We start from the raw sequence: 20,428 nt of genomic DNA on the forward strand, positions 1-20,428 counted from the left end.
TGGTAAGACTGTCATTTCAGGGGGATGACGAAACGAAAAAGTGGCAATGAATGCTATCAACTGGAACTAAAGGTTCCTCAACTGGAGTTAGCGTTAAAATTTTAACTATCAAAATTTCACCAAACAGGCAATGGCTTCGTGCTAATGTAGAAACAATTTTCGCCCGTCATTTCTTGGCGGGCAATTTTTTAGCCCCTAAATAAAAATGGAATAATCGGAAACCCCTTCTTATGTGCTGTGTTACAGCTAAGCGAATACAGTTGAATTCCGTTATAAATAATACCAATACAACGAAATATCCGTTTTAACGAAATAAATTTCCTGCCCTAATATAATTTCCGTTATAATGCTTGAATTCCACTACAACGAAACTCCTGGTAAAAAGAACTGAAGTTGTGGTCTCTTTAAGTTTTAAGATTTCCCTGTAGTATAGTAAAAAGAAAATATACTAAATAAGAAAAAAGAACTTGACGATTTTAAAGCAATATTCTCTATATATCAATATTCTCTCCAAGTATTCCTATTTAAACACTAATGCTTTTTTAAATAACTCAAAAGAAATAGGTGCATGCTGTACTTATATATCGACGTTTGAATCAAGAGCTTCGGAATTACGCAATCTTAAATGAAATTTTAGCTTTTCCCTTTGGAATTCTTAATTGCTTTCCTACACCAGTAAAATATTTAAAATATAGTTTAAACATTCGTGTAGTTTGATTTACGTTTGACTGTTTCAGTTAATAAATGAAAAAGATATCATTCGTTCGCATTAAAAACAAGTTAGGTATGAAAATTAGGTTCTTAACGGGAAATCTTTTGCGTGGAGCTATTTTTTTTTTTTTTTTTAAGTTTCCTTACTAGATTTTCTGAAATTGTGTTTTACTCAACCGTTCAACAATTATTTTAGTACAAAACAGCCATTGTTGCATTTACAAGTACATAGCATCCAGCATATCAGCGAAGTACTTGTAAATACAGCAATAGCAAAGTGCATTTACAAGTACTTGAAACAAAGCTAGATCCAATGCACTCTTGGAACCAAAACGAAAGATCGATCAGCCTGTTCTATAGAGGGGTTCAAGGACTAGTCACTAGTTCATCGACTCCATCAAACTGACAGGCAACTAAACCCTTCCCCCAATTTACTGCTACCGTGTCGTACAAAAGTTTTAATTCTATTGTGTGTCTCAATCAACACATTGCATTTTATTTTAGAAATTTTAGGGTGCTAATTGTCAACATTTACTTACCAAGCTTCCCTTCCTACTCGCCTTAACTCGTTATCAAACTAATTAAAAAAATCCAGGGTTTCACACTGTTATGCCACGCCCCATTTTGCAAAGCCTCTACTACCTATCTCTATTGCATTTATTTTAGAGAGATTTTAGGGTACTAATTGTCAATATTTACTTACGAAGCATTCCCTCCTACTCGCCTTAACTCGGTATCAAACTAATTTAAAAAATCCAAGGTTTCACACTGTTACGCCACGCCCCATTTTGCAAAGCCTCTACTACCGGTGTACTAGGAAGATCAGTCTGTTTTTTACGAAATTTTTGATCCATTAGCTAGAAGATGTTATTGCTGGTCCAAGAGTCCTTTCAAAATGAGGTTTGGCTTAAGAGTGTGCGAACCCTTGATTTTTTAAAACTAACTTGACTCTGATTTAGAAAGGGATATGGATGCTTCTAGGCTTTTGGAAAAAAATGAACTTTAAAATTTTAAATAAAACTAAAAAAACCCATCAGTTTTAGTATTTAGTGCAAAAGTATTTGCATTTATCATCCAATGTGACTCAAAAATTGCAACTTATATTTAGCGACTGATTTGCGACGGATGGAGTATTACTTTTACCTCCTCCCATTGGGTCTGTTATTTCACGACATCTACCACTGCTCTTTGCATTTCTTAACTATTTCAAACGTGGCGTCCGGTATACCGGACATTAACTTGAAACAGCAGCTCATAATTTATTAATTGATTCAATTATTCGATTTTTTTTGTAGTTAGCTCTTTAAAGTCTGTTTATTATTATCTGTGCAAGAATTTTTAATTTTGGGATTGACAACATTATGATATAGGAATTGGGAGGTTGGGACCGGCTTTTTCCCCCCAACTACGGATTTTCGTCGCAAAAGAAAGGTTTTTTTCCTGCTTTTTAAGAAATATATAACATTTTATTAATCGTTTCAAATGCTTATATTATGTTTTATTATTATTGAGAGCACATTTTACAATGAAGTTTGCTTGATGTTTTATCGTTTTTTATCTAATATTTATTTTAAAATATTTGTCCGGATTATTGGACGTGTCAAAACTCTTTTAATTTTTCTCCTACAAACTTCAGATTTTGTCTGTAAGATAATCTTTACCATAGTACACTGCCTACCAAATTAAAACATTCTTGGTTAAGTATTTCTTAATTGGGTCTAAAAGGGTTCTAAAAGTTTTATTGAAACGCTTTTAGTTTTTTGCAATAATGGGTAAGGTGAGAATAAAGTTGGATTCTTACTATCTTCTCGAGGTGAATCAATCTTTCAAGCCATTTGACAGACATGCAGCGTTTGAAAACTGTCAAATAAAAACTATTTGATTTCTAATAAAATGAAAATATCTGCAAGGAAATGCCTAAAGATTGATGTAAGTAAGCATTAGGAATCGCAATTGCGTTTGAACTTTGCTCATTCGCTGTTTTCACTCCGAACAATTTGTGGTTTCATTTGAATATTAAACCCGCTGTAAAATTAAAGAAAAATGGTTTAGTTTTCTTTACGCTCCGTTGACTTTTGACAAGTATTGTTTTTCTCGCAGGTTCTTACTTCGACGATGAAGCCAAGATGACAAACGATGTTGATAGAATGGCAAATTATGTTGAAAATCGTTTGTCAAAGTGACAAGAAAGAAAGGTAACTCTTTAACGTTTTCTTGTCATTGCCCTTAAACGTATTCATGCATTATGATCAATAACAGGTTTTAGACTGAAAACTTTTCATTTGGTGTTTTGTTAATAGATGTCCGGAGGCTTGAGAGGAAAAATTTCATATGTTTTAGAAGTACACATAGCATTTTTTTTTTAATTTGTACTAATGGGTTTGTTCAAGTTATTTTTCAGTTTATTATAAACAAGAGCAAATTTACATTTTATCACTGTCAAATTCAGTGTGAGTTGATTCTAAATGTATTCACTTATCTCTACATAATATAAAATAAAGTACCCAAAAGGCGTCTGTGTGTTTGAACGCGCAAAACTTGAGAGCTACCGGGTCGATTCCGCTGAAATTTTCACAGTTTGTATTTTTAAGTCCAGAAAAGGCTTGCAGACCGGTTCGAAAAAAAGAAAATCGATAAATAGTTCTTTTTTATTCCAATTTAGTCACAATTTTCGCTTAAATTCCCGAATTTGGGGGTGAAAATTGCTTACACTTATTTTTTTTTTTTTCGTTGGAAAAGGTCCAATTTCCTGCGCTCGACGCAATTTGTTTCAATGCCCTAACTTAATTACGATAGGAGTTATTCTTGCTTTTAGCTCGAAATTTTTTAGAATTAGCTGAAATTAAGGCACAACTTTTTTCAAAAAATATATCAACAAAAAGTGAAGGAATTATCCCACAGTTTTCTTTTTCACACCTTTGGAAAAAGCGACACATTTTACTCCAGATCTATCTCGACCTTATGTCGAAAAACTAAGCTTCTATCTTCAAAGGAAAAAAAGTAACAAACCTTTTTAAATTAAGTTCGAAAAATCTCATCTGCATTCAAGTTGTTAACCAATTTATTTTTGCGTTTACAGGGTTGCGCTTCTTGAATCCATTGTTTCTTTCCATCTTTCTCACATTAATTTCTAAATATACTTACGTCACTTGAATATACTTACGTCACTTGACACAATTTTTAATTTCAATGTATACCGGGCAAAGCCGAGAAACGCGGTTAGTCCTAGTATATTTTTGAGCGACCAAGAAATTTTTTTACTGATTTCACTCAACCATAGCCTGGCGTTTATATTATCGTGTCTATTTTTATCATGTTGTATACGGTGCTACCAGCCAATTGGCGAGAAATTCATCATACATTATTTGTAAATATACAGGCGAACCAAAAGACCTTTTAATTTTCTACTACGGGCAAAGCCGTGCGGGTGCCACTAGTAACAAAATAAAACGAATCTTTGTCAAATGTAATACTTGCTAGTAGTTAAAAAAGAATGAAAAAGAAGGGTTAATTCCGAATTTAATAACTTTTCCCCATTTTATAATTGATGATAGTTTTGCTTAACTTTTAATTTTTTAAATTTTTAAAATTATTTTAGCTCATTTCTTTCTTTTATTTTTTATAGAAATTTATTATCTGTCTATCATTTTCTTCTAGAAAATATGAAATGCTTTTGTAAATATCTTAGAAATATTGCTACCCGGCCTTGTTTTATTCTTACTGGCGAAACGTTTTCAATAAAATGCCTTAATTATTCTTCTCAAACGTTTCCCCTTTTCTCTGCTATCGGTGCCATTAATCTTATAAAAATCAACGTACTCATTCTTCATCCGCTTACTTAGTCTTTAAATAGTACATATCTTTCAAAACGATGTTCATTTCCAGAAAACAGCAAAGTAAATCACCGAAATCGCTTTTCATCAACAACATCCAGAGATGATTGTATTTAAATCAGCGTGAATAATCCGGTACGTCAAGTCATCCTGCACGAACACCAAGAATTGGAAGCATTCCCTTTTGGAAGGTGATAAACTTTCACTTGGAAAAACTCTCACGCCCATCCAATCGCTGCTCAGCGAAACGAATCCTTACTGAAGGAAATTCTGCAGGCATGTCATTATGTAGGATCAGCGTCGGAAAATTTATTGTTGTTGACCCGCCCGCTAAAATATTCAACTTTGGAACATGGGCTTCTCTTGGAAATAATTCACGAGTTAAGTTGTGGCTTTGGGGTATCTCTTGAGCTTAATCTAACTCAGTGCTTCGAAACATCTGATTTCAGGGACATGATCGGTGTAATTATGGCATTTTCCCAAGTTTGTTGACTATTAGTTATCGGATGATGATTGTTAGAAAGCAAGAAAACAACGCAATTAGTGCAATTTATGCACTACGCTAAACGTTAGAAACTTACCTTAGTGAAAGTGTGTTACAAAGCGAAAAGTGAAAGATATGTGAAAAGTGGGAGCGTTTAAACAGCGTTTATTGCCCTAGTAAGCATACCACAAATTTGCAGAATAGCGTTTTGAAAATGTTATTGACAGTTTCATGTGTTTAAAAGAAATATATTTGTACTCAAAAGGTTTGTTAATTTACCTTCGTGAAAGTGTGTTACAAACCAAAAAGTGAAAGATATGTTAAGTGTGAAAAAGTATCAGCAGCGTTTTCTGCTCCAGAAAGCAAACCACAAATTCGTAAAACAGCATTTCGAAAATGTTATCGACATTTTTGTGTGTTTGAATAAAATATATTTGTAGCCAAATCTAGAAAATTGCTGATCTCTCATAAAAGTAAAGCACAAATAACAAGATTTTGTGAGTCAGTTTTATGTCAGTTTGTTTCATTTCTCTTAGAATCTATTATTAAGAATTTGCTAAATGTAGATTTACGAATTAAACAAATATAAGGCATTTTTGGATAATGCTATTAATTTTTTCACTAGAATCAAATGTGTTCTCTTTCGGTTTTCAAATTCTATCCATTTTAAGTGTTTCTAAAACTTCAACTTTAAGATACCTCTGGGTAGTAATTGCCAAAGGCGGTTTTATTTTGGCAGAATTGTACGATAATTTGTTTTCTACAACTTGGAGCAAGTTGTTACATCACAAGAAAAGGTTAGCATCCGAATTCGATAAATTATTATTTTTCCATTCTGATACTTAAATTGTAATTTTTTCTAATAAGTTATTCCACTAGATAATTTTTTGTTCGGTTTTCAGTGACTATTGTTCCTCGAAGATTAAGAAGTTTTTGCTGTTCCTTATTAATTACCTGAAACAGAGCTCCAACAGAATAACGTTTAGAAGACGTTTAAATGATGCTTAGAAGAAACCGAGTGCAATAGTGTAAAGAACCTTTAGGTGCATTACAAGGTTGGAAATCTAAGTTAATCTTAAGTAATGGTAATGAACGTTCCATTTTTCAATATTTCAAAATATTTGTTACCCAGATGAAGTGTCTAGTAACCCCTAATCGTGGTACAACTTTAGGCGTATCTTTAAAAGGTGGGATAAGGTTGAGAAAAGTAACTTCTAATCCATCACCCCAAGATGTACTGTAATGGGAACGTGGATGACTTTGTGATAACGATAAATTTCATGACCTCACCTTTTGCGTACACAAAGTATCTTCTAAAATTGATTATAGAATCTGTGACTTTTCGACCACAAGCAGAACCAATCTAGCTTTAGAGCTTAAATTTGAGTATCTGTCCATTAATTTTAAGAAAATGCTAATTGGGTGTAATGGAGTATAGTAGACTGGGGCACGTTTATGCAGTGCCCTTTTTTTCTAAACGAATTACAAGTATAGAGCCAACAGTCATAACAAACTCTCTCTGATGCTGTTCCCTAGCAAATATTCTCACACGTTTTTGAGCATCAACCGAACTTCAGTCTAGCTTGCAGAAAGAATAATCGTTTTATACAAAGTTGAGTAAATTTTGTGTTGACCGTTTTGAAGCTTATTGTGAATAAATAATACTTAGTTAAGAAAGAACGAATATATAAAAATCAGCAGAATGTTATCCTTTTTTGAGAATTGTATTTGTATGAACTGAAATGTTATTAATAATTTTTGCACGTTAAAAATAAATCCAAACTTGGTGACAGGGCAAGTTTACGCTTTGACGTCGGAGCACCTTAACGTCCGTTCTTACTGTATCTAACTTAAACGTGCCCCTGACACTTTTTTCGCTACAAACTGTCTCAAACTTTTTTTAGTATTTTCCGGCTATTTATTTTGAAAAGTTACCATTTACTTTTTAATTAAGTTACGCATTTGTATCTTATAGCTTACAATCATAGAGTACTGTCTTCACGCCCCTTCAGCTTTAACTTTATACACTATTCAGTCTGTAATAAATTTGCTTTTTTACGATGGTAAGACATTATGTTCAAGACACTAATAGAACTACTTTAGGTGTCAAAAAAAAAAAAAAAAAAAAAAAAATGCGTAAACGTGCCCCGTGTCCGGGGCACAACCGACTTGAATTTAAAAATATTTTTTTTTAACGGTCAAAAACACAAACTGAGCAACAACTGAATATACCAATTTATTCTGACTCCATTAACTGCTTCATAAAAGCGCAATGTCTAAAATTTCCTGAGTTAAAACATAAAAATGAGGAAAATCATTAAAAAAAATCCGCGTAAACGTGCCCCAGTCTACCCTACTCGTTGTATAAGACGCTTCATCAATTGAGTAAAAATATAGCAACGTGTACACATGTACAAGTAAAAGCATTTAGAAATAGTTTTTAAAAAACTCTGCAAATTGCTACTTACGACTGTTTTTGTTTTACAGCTTCATAAATGGGGGGGGTCGTTTCCAAAATTTTAAAAGTATTTTTTTCTGAAAGAGCATGCTTAAAAATATAAGATCTGACCATTTTTAAAATAATTTGTTCAAGTTTAATATTTTTAAAAATTACTTAAATCGGTGCGCTTTCATTGCTTACGTTTCTGTCGTGTAACATCACAAATGATGAAATGCCATTCAGTGCTGCCAATTACGGAGAAAAAAATTTTATTCGCATCTTTACTTACGTGTATTGGCAACGATATGGTTGATAGCAAGCGTAGAGCGCAATGTTTAATTCGCTTCTTCATTATCATAACGTGGAAACATGGCAGAAAGATGCGTCAAATTGCATCATTTGTGACGTCATAAAGACCACGCCTTGTTTTCAAAATCGGACATTTTAAAAAATTAATTAAAATACAACTGTTTGGAAAATGAGAGTATTTTCTGGGTCCATGTTTTTTTTTTTTACTCATTCTATCAATTTCAGTGACTAAAAGTAGTACTTTGACTGAAGGAAACAACCCCACTGTTTACAGTTTCAGAAGTTTAATGCTTTCAGTTATTTTTAAATTTTGAAAATATCTTTTCATTGCCATTAGTGCAGATTCTTGAATGTCAAATATTCTACTCCACATTTTTGACAAAATATTCCGATTTATAAAAGAAGGGGAGGGGTGAGCTAAACACTGTAGAAAATACAAAGAACTTTGATAAATTTTAAAAATCTGAATAGCAATTTTTCGAAAATAACAAGGAAGAGAACGACCACTTGCTGATCAAAAGTTTTTATTTTCTTGATTGTAGATAGAGTATTTTATTTTTAACACGATATTTTCTATGTCAGATGCTGTTTTCTGAAATTTTACTTATATGCACAGAGAAGTCAATAAATGGTCATCTCTAGTATGTTTGTTGGTTCATTTTTTATTAAAGACAAATACTTGTTACAGTACTATTATTTCTGCCGTCTTTTTTCTATTTTCTTTCCGTCTAGCGTACCTCACATATTACCTGATTAGATTGGTATAGATGTATTTCGGCTTTTGTTCTCAGTGATATTCAAAAACCAAATTTTACACGAGGCATTCTGGCATTGTCAGCAAGTACATCGATATATTTTCTAAAGATATCTTCCAAGAACTTCCAATTACTAGTCGAGTTATTAAGAAAATGTTGGTGCTGATTATTAATGTTTGTATAGGTAAATAATGACTTTTAACGAACAGTTACGTGTGAGAAAAATGTTACGTTTATTTTAGTAAGTATATTGATAAAGCTGATGAGTATTGTTATAAAATAATCACAAATGAGCCAATACACGGAAAATGGTCATTTTGTCCCGCACATGACGCCTCATATATGTTATTAAAAATAATACTTTAAAATATTGTTAAACAAGTTTTTTCTGTTTAACAAATTAAAAACTTATGTGTGATATCTTAAGCATAAAATTTCGTCATTAAATTTTTAAATTATTACTTTTTCGCAAAATTTATGAACCTTCACGTGCGAGACAAATGGTTGACTTTTTCGTGGAATAGTACAAATCAGTGTTATTATTGTCGAAATAACTTTCTTAGCTTAAACTTTCGAAATATATTTCATGCATCCCTCGGATAATAAAAATGAAGATGAATAAAAAAATGGAAAAAGTTTTTTTTAGAAAAGAAAAATTTGGATTGATTAATTATTTAATTGATACCGCAAACTAAATGATTTTTTTAAAATATATTTTTATTTTTGCGTTTAAAATATTGACTTGACAAAACTTAAGTATAGTTGAGGCAAAAAGAATAAAAAAGATTTCAAAATTTCAAATGTTCTGGTTACTTAGAATGGCAAATCCTAAATTTTTCCAAAACAAAGGTTGTTATATCTTGAATTAACTCATACTTATTGCGTTGATTATATTTGAAAATATTAATGAACTGAATGAGAACAGTCATTTTTTCCCTGAGTGAAGAAGATTGGTCAGAAAAGGTTAGAATTTCCTCCAGGATATATTATATACATCATTTTACAATTAGCTGCCTGGTTTACATTCAAGATTTTTTTTTGCCGAGCGTTGGGGAAGTGTAAGCTCCAACACTCCTTCCTCGCTTTATTTTCGATAACTAAAGGTGTTCGGTTTGTCATAGTGACAAAGTAACACATTTTTAGGTGGACTAATATTATTCAAATGTGATTTGCCAGCATGCTTATAGGAAGTAAAAACCCCTATACACATTTAAAAAAAACTGAGGCTTTTTTCTTTTTAAATACATTTGTTTGAATTTTAGTGTTGGGGTACAGGGTTTTGCTACACCAAATGCAAATAGACTTTTTAAGCTACGAACCAGATAACCCTACATATTTTTTCAGCAAATTTATTACACATGTATGCGAACGAACTTTTTTTCTCTATATCTTATCATATTGCTTTATGCATATTTTAAGTCACATAATGTCTTGCAATTAGCTACAAATTAATGTAAGACAGCATTATAAACCCATTTTAAAGCATCAATCTTTTAAGAATGTAAATTTCAATAAACGGCAGAATTTATTCCCAAAACTATAGAAATAAAACATCATAAAGAATTTATATCTTAAATTGTGTGCATGTTAACAGTTTAAAAACGACACACACCTGTCGGCCACTATAATGCAATTTCGCTATAGTTTAAAATTATTTTATCTTTCCAAATACCATAAGGCTCATTTTATTTACTAACATTTTATTTTCCTGCTACTTAAAATTATGTCAGCCTCTTAATTTATGGAAAGTTTCCTACTACAGATCGAGAAACAAAGATCAAACAAAATTCACGTTTAATTTCAGTTATTTTCAGGCATTTAAGCTGAAACTATTAAAGTGTTTCATTGGATACAGAGTTGTATCAAATCATGCAAATATGAATATGCAAATATGGACTTTAGACCTTATGAAGGATAATCTTCGCTTTTAACTCCTTTAAAAAGTTGCTTCGTGTCTTCGAGCAAAAATGTTCTCAACAAACGGGTAATCTGTGACATGCAAAGAAGATTAAAGATGTTATCACATGGACTTAGTGTATTGAGCGTTAGGATCAATGAAGCAGGACAAAGTCTTCCTTCATTTACAAAACAAAGTAGCTTTAAATACACTTGTTTGAAATTTGGTGTATGAATGGGGATGTATAGAAGGCACCGACGTATGAAATGAGATTAGAAAGTAAATTCACGTAATAACGCGTATAATAATATGTTAGTTTCTTCTATAATTTCTGTCGAAAAAAAATACACTAAATACACTGAAATTGATATTGAAAAGGAAAACTGAAGTTCCTGAAAAGCATATAAGAAAAACTTAAAGATTAAGGCTACGTTACTGCGTCACACTAATTTGGTAAATCACTTTTATTTTCAAACCAAAAGACTACAGTTATTTTGCTAGTTTCCAATATTAGAAAGAAATTTTCAGCTTTATGCTGAATTTTAATGTTCCATCTGAGCAAATATTTTTACCCAATTTATTTTCTAGTTTTGAACTTCATTAATCAAACTGAGCCATTTTAAATCAAAATATTTTTTATTAATAATATTGTCTCATTATAACGTTTATGTATAACTCTTAAATAAAAGATTCAATAAAACTTGAAGTCACTTTCACAGAGACTAGTAGCGAAAAAATTAACATTCTCATTTTTAATAAAGGTTTATTGAATTTTTATGTAGCATGCAAAAACTGATCTTACGAGATTCCCGCAAATTTAATTGAAACTTAGCATTTGTATGTTCACCCACTGAAAAGTTTTGGGAATTTTGTGTTTAACTTGTTTTATTACATATTCTTTCTTTCCTTTTGTAAATACTTTTTATTTTGCTTTTGAAGCAAGCATCTTGGTTTTATTCTAGACAAGTAAGGATGAAACAATATAATTATTAAAATATGACTCACAAATCTAATGTGGAATCAAAATTGTAATATTCAGGCCCAAATAGAGGTCTGGGGATCGTCCTAGGTAAAATCTCGAAGATGAATTCCCCCAAATTCAGTTTTATGCTATCTTTGATTGGTTACGGGGGAGAGAAAGGTCATGATCCCAATAACCCATGTAATAGAAACAAGATTGAAAAAAAAAAAAAAAAAATGCTGTTTTCGAATGCTATTTTGTATCAAGAAAGCTTCATAACTGAGGAGAGATAAATCATGCAATTGAAGCCCGTAATTACAAAAAAAAAAAAAAAAAAAAGAGCGATTCAAAACTGTTACATATCCTCATGTATATAATAACGAATATCACAGATCGAGTAATGCTCTGACGTCACCAACAATGTAACTCGTGACACAGCATGATAATTTGATGATAATATTTTTTGGCAATGTTTGGCATGCAGGGAAATGCTTTATTTTGACAAGGCTAAACTGGATCCGGTAACTTAACTGTTTTACTGGTAAGACTGCAATTTTAGGAAATGAAGAAACGAAAAGTGGTCAACAATTCGCAACTCCAACACACTATAGGGGTCGCTGCAGCCACTGTCTAATGGCGGATGTAAAAGGTAAAATTAACGCACGCCGTAACGTATAAATTACCTCTAAGCTTAGTAAATGACAGAAATTTTTATTCGTATGTATGCTTTTTTTGTTCTTCAGTCTTTTGAAAATATTTTTAAAAGTCTTTTGGTAATTCTGACCCATGTAGAAATAGATGAGAAACCAAAAAGTATTACGAAAAGTAAGAATTTAATGCAAAGCGCACAGTAAGTTGTTCTGAAGCAGTCATTTTCACTACGTTGAATTCGATATTCATAAATTTTTGGTTCACTTCGAACAGCATTTTCATTTTGTACTGTTGTTTTCCATACATTGGTACTTATTATGTCCAGTTTCGTGACATTTCCGGCATTTGATGACATTTTTGTCACATACTGCACGTACGACTTTCAGAGTCGTGCGTAGTACCGAATCCATATATATGAAAGAAAGTCGTGTTGGTTACACTATTTATAACTCAAGAACGGCTGATCCGATTTGGCTGAAAGTTGGTGGGGAGGTAGCTTAGAACCAGCAGACGGGGGGGGGGGGGGGAGTATTGAATACTTTTTATTCCGTTCGTCCGCGTTCCCGAAATATTTGTAACTGCAAATTAAATGCTTAATTAATTGTTTAGTTCTATGAATTCCTAATAGATGGCGGGGTAGGTTAACTCAAGACGGCGCTGACGGACAGTGTCGATAGCTACACTATTGTGGGACTGTTGTGTTCAGCAAACGGACTTTTGATTGCGTTTTTTTTTTTCGATATTCAAGTACATAGCTTGATTTTGTAGGACTTTTCTATAGGGTTTTGTTTTCCTTATTTCTACATTTCTACAACGTTTGTTTTTGTTCTTATATTTGAAGTTTGTTACTTATCTAAGTAAATAATTTGATTTGTCGTATTATTCAGTTGTGATTGTTCTTCATAATGCTTTTATTTTAGTATTGTTTATTTGGTGAAACATTTTAAATTGCAGAAAAAACCTCACTTCCCTCGCTAAAGGGCAAGATTACGGTAGCGCGGTTGCTTGGCGCGTTAAGCGATGAACTGTACAGTTGAAGAATTATTTTGAGTTTTAAAGCTAATGTTAATCTTTTTATGTGTTTTGGCGAATAGTTTTAAATCCAAAAGAGGCTCTAATATGTTTTCGAAAGTGTGTGTACGCATTTTAGTTGAAGAAAAATTATCATTTCACATCAGAAGAGATGGAAGGGGTCGTGGATTTTTTTTTTTTATTCAACGGATTTTCTTTAAATTTTTAGCACGACCACGCCGTGCTTGAACTGCTAGTGTTATATAAATGAAGTCAGTTGCTTTCTTCTTCGGAGAAAAATATTGTGCACTTTTGTAAGTTAAAGATCTTAAGTGCATTCTTTAAGCTTACAAAAGTGCTCCAACATTGCATTCAGGCTACTCTAGCCTGTTTTGAAATCAAAAATACACTATCCGTATTTTTTTCTAAAACGTAATTTCCTGGATTTTTCAACTTTAGTGATGGTTTTCAAAAATATTTTTAAATTATGCGCATTTTCTCATTTGCTGAACGTATGAAAACTGAAACCTCCCCCCCCCCCCCCGAAAGAGATTACCAATTCATTCTCAGAAAAAAATACTGTATTTTTATTGTGCTTCTGAATGTTAAATCCAGTTAGTCATATGAGACAGTTTTTCTTGCTATTCTTGCAGATATAACGAGGAAGGTGATTCAAACCTCACATGATCTTTCGGAAAATAGTTGTTTTATGAGCGACAAAAGTTGGAAAACGTTTAAATGTAAAATATTTGCGGGATTGGAAATCCCGCGAGATTTTGTTCACAATCCCTCGGGATTAATCCCGCTAAAAAACATGCGGGATCTCGCGGGATTCGGAATCGGGATTTCGGGATCGGAAACCCTAGGCAGCACAGTACTTCTCTTATTCGAAGTATCACGTAAAAGGGTGTCCCACAAGTTGCATTAAGACAATTTTTATGCCACCCGTTTGTATCAACTGCAGACAACGTGCCAGTGAACACGACAGAGACCGGAAAACATGCCTCATTATTTTTCGCTTTTAGTCAGAGGCAGATTTACAGCATATTTAAGGGGGTGGCGATTGAAAACCATAAAAGCCATTCCCCCTCCCCCAACCCGTCATGTACGGGGGCAGGGAGACGATTGCCGCCCCCTTTATCCTGTCTTTTAAATACTAATCCCCTCACGAACTTATTGCCCCCTTGAAGTGTCAAATCTCCCTATGGGGGCTATCACCCCCAGGGTTGGAAACTACTGCTCTAAGACATAGCAATGTATTATCATACCAGTATGGTGTTGTCCATGGAAGAAAAGGTTGGAAGACTCATATAGAAACATAAAAATTATTCAAGTTCAAAAAAGGGGGGAAGGGCGAGCTTAGGTTCAAATTAAAAAGTGGGTAACGCTGTCCATCCTCGACTTTACTAACTGTCTAAACTTAATTTAAAGCAAATTTGTGGAATGTACGTAATTCAAATTAGTAGCAATGGCTAGTATTTCCTTATAGTCTATTTTATTAGTTTAAAAAATTACAGTCACGAAGGGGGCGGTTGCCCCCACCGCCCCCTAGTAAATCCGCCACTGCTTTTGTTAATGATACTTTTTCTGAAAAGGCTTGATTTCCTGTGCTATTTCAAGTCTTTTGAAGGTTTGAGCCTACACTAAAAAAAATCTGAAACGTTACTTATTACTTCCGTGGAACGTAGCGGGATTTCACGTGTTTTCACCTATTTCCCCGTAAAATCAAGTATATTTGCAAAACGTTTCCTGAACTACATCAAGTTGCACTACTCATTGGTACGAAAAATATGTTTAGCCACCAGTTAAAACATTAACTGAGTGTGTTTATTTAGTGTATCGTCTTTTATTCCATTACAGGCCCTCGAGGTTGACTAAGCACCTGCTGAGGGGAATAAGTCTTTGGATAGCTGCAGCCTTTCAAGCAACGGAGTTGCTTGGTTCTAACTTGCAATTCTGCCTTAGCGCTTTGGCCATGGTTGCATTGATGCGTCTGGTGCTTTCTTAGTGAGGTTCAAATCAATTGTATAACATCTACCGAGTTTAGATTGAAGGCTCTAGACTGGCTTTAACCGGTGAAATCTCTGTATTCTGCATACAGATTCATGGCCAATTTCAGTTAGGTTACTGATTTTTAGAGGAAAACGGTGCTGGTTTTTTCAAGATATGGTGCTGGCAGAAATTGGGCACATCAGCTGCCCATTAATTTCCAGGAACGTTTCTGAACCGTTTTTACAGTGTACGGAGTGGTATGAACGCAATTTTTCGCGATCAGTTCGATAAAATTTATTCATTTAACTGTTCAAAAAAAGATATGGTGCATTGAAAAGCACACGGGAAACGCCGGGTAGTAAGCTAGTTATTTTTAAAAATATTTGATGCAACTTAACCACATGAAACATACAAAAACAATGACGAACAATAATACGAAAAGTATTGTTCCAAGGTATGTTAAACTCTTTTAGAAGCATCATTATCTAAAAACTAAAAAATAGCTCGTCAAGGTATGACAAGTGAAAATTGCTTCAACGTTTGAATGCTGCAATTGCCTGTTTGGTGATATTTTGATAGTTGAAATTTAACACTAAATCCAGTGGATTAACAATAAACTCCAGTAGATAGCCACTTTTTCGTTTCTTCATTCTCTGAAAATGCCAGTCTTGCCAGTAAAACAGTTTAGGTATCGGATCCAGTTCAGCCTTGTAAAAATCGAGCATTTCCCTGCATGTCAAGCACTACCAACAAATATTATCAAATTATCATGCCGTGGAGAGAGTTTCATTGTTGATGACGTCAGACGTTATCCGATCATTTGCTATTGTATATTTATATGAATATGTGCTTAAAAATCATCAGAAAGAGGCACACAGTTGCGCACTGACGGTATCTTTTTACAAAAACTGCCGCTTGATGCAATCTCATCACTAGTGAAGGATTTGCAGGAGTTATTTTTTTTCTTTGGCACCTTGCGTCAGCTGAAGCCATTTAGTATTACATTACATATCTTATACCAAGAGTACGCATCTAAGGGGTGAACCTTTTCTTTCTTTTTTAAACGTGTTTTTTACACCTTGTTTGATCTTAAGTCCCTGTAATATTAATTATTTTTTAATTAAACAGCTTTATTGACACTGCTGCTGCATTGCGTAAATACACTCGTAGTGTTTAGTTACAAATAAACCTTCTGGAAATAACTTTTACTGGTAAACACTCGTAGATGGCAGCACCAACTAAAATTCGTATTCCGTTTGAACTTTAACTGATGCAAAGAAGAAATTCGTCCAGAGCTAAATCAGTCCACCATTGTTTTTCTTAAGATTGTCGAATATAAATTACGATCCCACAAAAACCTTTTCAACAACAAAACAACTTTCAGATTGAACAAGATAGCGGTTAGTTGTTATACAAATCGTTATTTTTTTCTGAACTTCATATTTCAGCTATAAGTGCAATCTAGTTCTTTGGTTAGGATGTTTAAAAGCATTATTTAAAAAAAAATATTTTAATACATTCTGAAGCAGTGGTATGCGTATCCATTAAGGTGACGCTTAAAAATATATAAGGAGTACGCGTTAAGGCTTGCCATATTTCTCAAAGGTTCACCCTGGACATCGGAAGCCCCCCCCCCCCCCCCGCACCCAGCGTCGCTAGTATTCAAAAAGGCACATATCTATGTCTGATTTTTGAGTGTTTCTTTATGCTATGAGTAAATGGTTACTAATTATGAGCTTAAAACAGGGGTAATAAAAATGACATTAGTAGATAAATTTGAAGATTTCACTTCTTAGATGTAAATATTTGCAATTTATTTTAAGTAGATGAATCACTTTGAATGAGGAATAAAAAGTTGAACAATATTTAGATATACTTTTCATTTTATAAAACTTTTCCAAACAGTTTTTTTTTTAATTTTAATCTTATTCTAATTATCCTAAATAATCCTTCACAGTTAATTATTTTTAGACATTTTTTATTCATTTGTAATCAAATTTATCTTTTTCGAGTACATGAAGTAAACCGACAGGGACACCGGTATTTCGTCTGAAAACCGAAACCGTCCCGGACCAAAATTAATTGTACTGATAATGGTTGAATTTAACTCTTGAAAAAGTTTTGAATAATATCCGGTGATCCTTCCTTGAAGCAGTATTGCAATGTTTTGATAATTTCTGGACTGGTGCTGTAACAGAGCTCCAAATTCTAACAATAACTGCTGTGAAGTACCTTCTAGGAGCTACAGCTTAATTCCAAGGTTTTTGCATTTAACTTAAAGAGTAAGTATAATAACAAGGTTTATGTCGAGGATGATTGAAGGCTCTATCTGAGGAAGATGGCGCAAAACATTAATGTGTTTGGGGGGGAGGGGGAGAGAAAAAGAAAAAAAAAAATAACTAAGCGTTCTCATCAGTTACGTCTTGAAGTCTATTTTCAAACTTTTTTGTATGATTAACAATCACTTTGTAACACAATATCCATTAAAATAAATTCGTTTTTTTTTAAAACTTAGCTAGCCTATTTGTAATTTACTTTAAGAGTTTAATAGGTTAAATTTAATTCCTATAACACATTTTAATGCACGGAGCATGGGACTGTACCCACGTCTCCCCTACTCAAGAGAAATAGGGGAGAAGTGGGTACAGTGAGACAGGGAGAGTATTGAGAGCAATATATTTTCTGCTTGGATACTTCCAGCCTGGTAAAACTTTTGAAAATTCAGGTCGACATACTGTGAACAACATTATAAAAAAAAGTTTGCTTTCAAGTATCATGTAAGAAAAGTAGCTACGTCATTATAGTGTGAGCCTGTCGAAGTAAAATTATCTCCATTGTTTGTATGCTTCTAAACTGTTAGATAAACTTTACAGACAGGTGTTGTTAATTTTACATTATCTTATTAACTAACATTCATTTCAGCAGTGAATATGTTGCTAATTATGTTTGTCTGAGATTGGCAGCTATTGTGTTTATATTTTGCTGTGATGGAACTGTGAGACATCATTAAGTCGTTGCTCACTGCTCCCATGGCACTTTTATATTAAAAGTGGAGAAAGTATGCAATGCATTAGATTTACTAAGAACTATAGCATGCTGATGCAAATAATAATAAAATAAGTTTGAAAGCCCTGCACCAACAAAATAAGGATGCGTGAGCGGAATTGTGACTTGCATGGCTATATAATATCAGATAAATATTCGTTTTCGCACTTATGCTTTTTAAATTACATTTTTATTGTTTAATTGTTATATGCTAAATAATATTTTTTTACATTTCAAAATTTCATCATGCTTAGGAAAAAGGAAGTCAGATGAACTATTTTGGAGAATTAGTAAAACAGACATGAAAGAAACTGTTTCTCCAGTATTAGACAAAGGCTACAGTGAAAGCATTCCATCCTTATCTAATGTTACATCTGAAGATGACACCTTAGGTCTTTTCACTAATCCAGAATCATCTAAATCAGTCTATCTTAGTCCCAAAAAATACATGGTAAATATCATTTCTTTGTGTCAAGACGATATGAAATTTATCTTGCCAAAGGCTCATGTAAAAACAAACTAATACAATGATTCATATTTTTACAGATAAATTTAGATTCTTTCCAAGTTTGCTATTTCAAATTTATGTGTCTCACTGTTCCCACTTGCCAATGGAACAATGAGACAAAATTTTCTTTTTTCTTTTAAAATATTTTTTCCCTTTTTGTGAATCGTAGTTTTTTCTAGATCGACTTTTATTTTACATATTACAGTGACAAATATTGTTCCATTTGAAAGAAAGGGATTTCTACGTTTTAAAAATTATAATAAAAAATAATTTCCGTGTTTTTTAGTGTTACAAAATGCAATTGAATTTTCGTGTCACACTGTGTGTACCCACTCTACATACATAAATTCCCTACATACATAAAACGGGATATGTGAGTTAAAAAGGGTAGATAACCCCTTTTTAAATGTGTGAGCGTAGTACATACATGAAGCGGGGTACGTGAGTTGAAAAAAGTTGAGAATTCCTTTTTTAATGTGTGAGCGCAGTACATACTTAAAACAGGATTCGTGAGTGGGAAAAAATTGAGAACCTGTCTTTTAATGTGTGAGCATAAAACATACATAAAACAGAATACGTGAAGTGAAAAAGTGGAGGAATTCTCTTTTAATGGGTGAACGTACAAACATAATGGCGAAGAAATTATAGAACTGAATTTGATTATAGCTTCCATTTCACCCGAAAACAATTTCGAGTCGAATTAGGTTTAAAAAAAATATTAACCAACAAATTATGAACAGCTGTATACCTGCCCATTATTTTAAGTAGATAATACTGATAATTGCGGCAATGTATTATACTTTACTATAAGAAAATTATTTTGCTTTTTCATTTTGCTGAAACAAATAAATAAATGAGAACAATATAAAACGCCAACAATAATAAACAGTCGGATGAAAAAAAAATTACAATTTAATTGTCGCTTATATCGCAAATAAAATAGGTTGCAGCTATTTTTTTGCGAGATCAATTTTTGTCTACAGGTAAATTTTTTTATATTACAATAAATATGAATATTATAATTTTATTCATTACGGGTGATTGGTGATTTAATCTTATTTTTTTTTTGCCTTAATGCAAAAAAAAAAAAAAAAAAAAAAAAAAATTGCATTTAAAGTCTGAGTCTTTCTTGATATTCTGTTGCCAAAAATTATTATCATTGCTTTGGTTTTGTAGGCGATAAGGATTAAATTTTTTTTGCAGCCGACATGCTTAAAATTTTTTGAGTTGCAAACATTCTTTAAATGAGCTGCTGCATTCATATTGAAAGTCATATTAAATTGTATCCAACTGCTCTCTGCTATCTTATATTAGTAAATGGCACCACCTGTGTTCCTCGGGTCGCCAGTCTTCTCTACCTCCCATAACCATACTAGTGAGATATTCCCATAATCACACCTGTGCCCGTTTTTACACCTTTTCCTCTAATATTTGATAGTGGTATTCATTCAATTCATTGCCTTCCTAAGTTCCAACTTAATTAAACTATGTAACGCATTCAAATTGAAAATTTTAAATATTAGTTCACTCGACTACTTCATGTGCTTCACATTAAAATCCCACCCCTCGTCTCCCATTAGAGCCGTTTCCATGGACACTTTCGACCACGGAAAAAAACCTGTTTTTCACTGCATTCCTGTTAGTTGCGGGGTTTATGTGGAATCTTTCTACTCCTGCTAGCTTCTGGAGTGAAAGCGGTGTTTTTACCCGGAATTCATTACGCGAAACAAGTTCGTCTACTAGCAGCTAAGGATGCTGGGTAAAAACCGCTTTCTCTGCTACAATGGGAGAACCTCTTTTTACATGGAAACGGGGAATTTTTCAATCGGGT

The sequence above is a fragment of the Uloborus diversus genome, chromosome 1, assembly GCF_026930045.1.
Source record: "Uloborus diversus isolate 005 chromosome 1, Udiv.v.3.1, whole genome shotgun sequence".
In the NCBI taxonomy this organism is placed as follows: Eukaryota; Metazoa; Arthropoda; class Arachnida; order Araneae; family Uloboridae; genus Uloborus; species Uloborus diversus.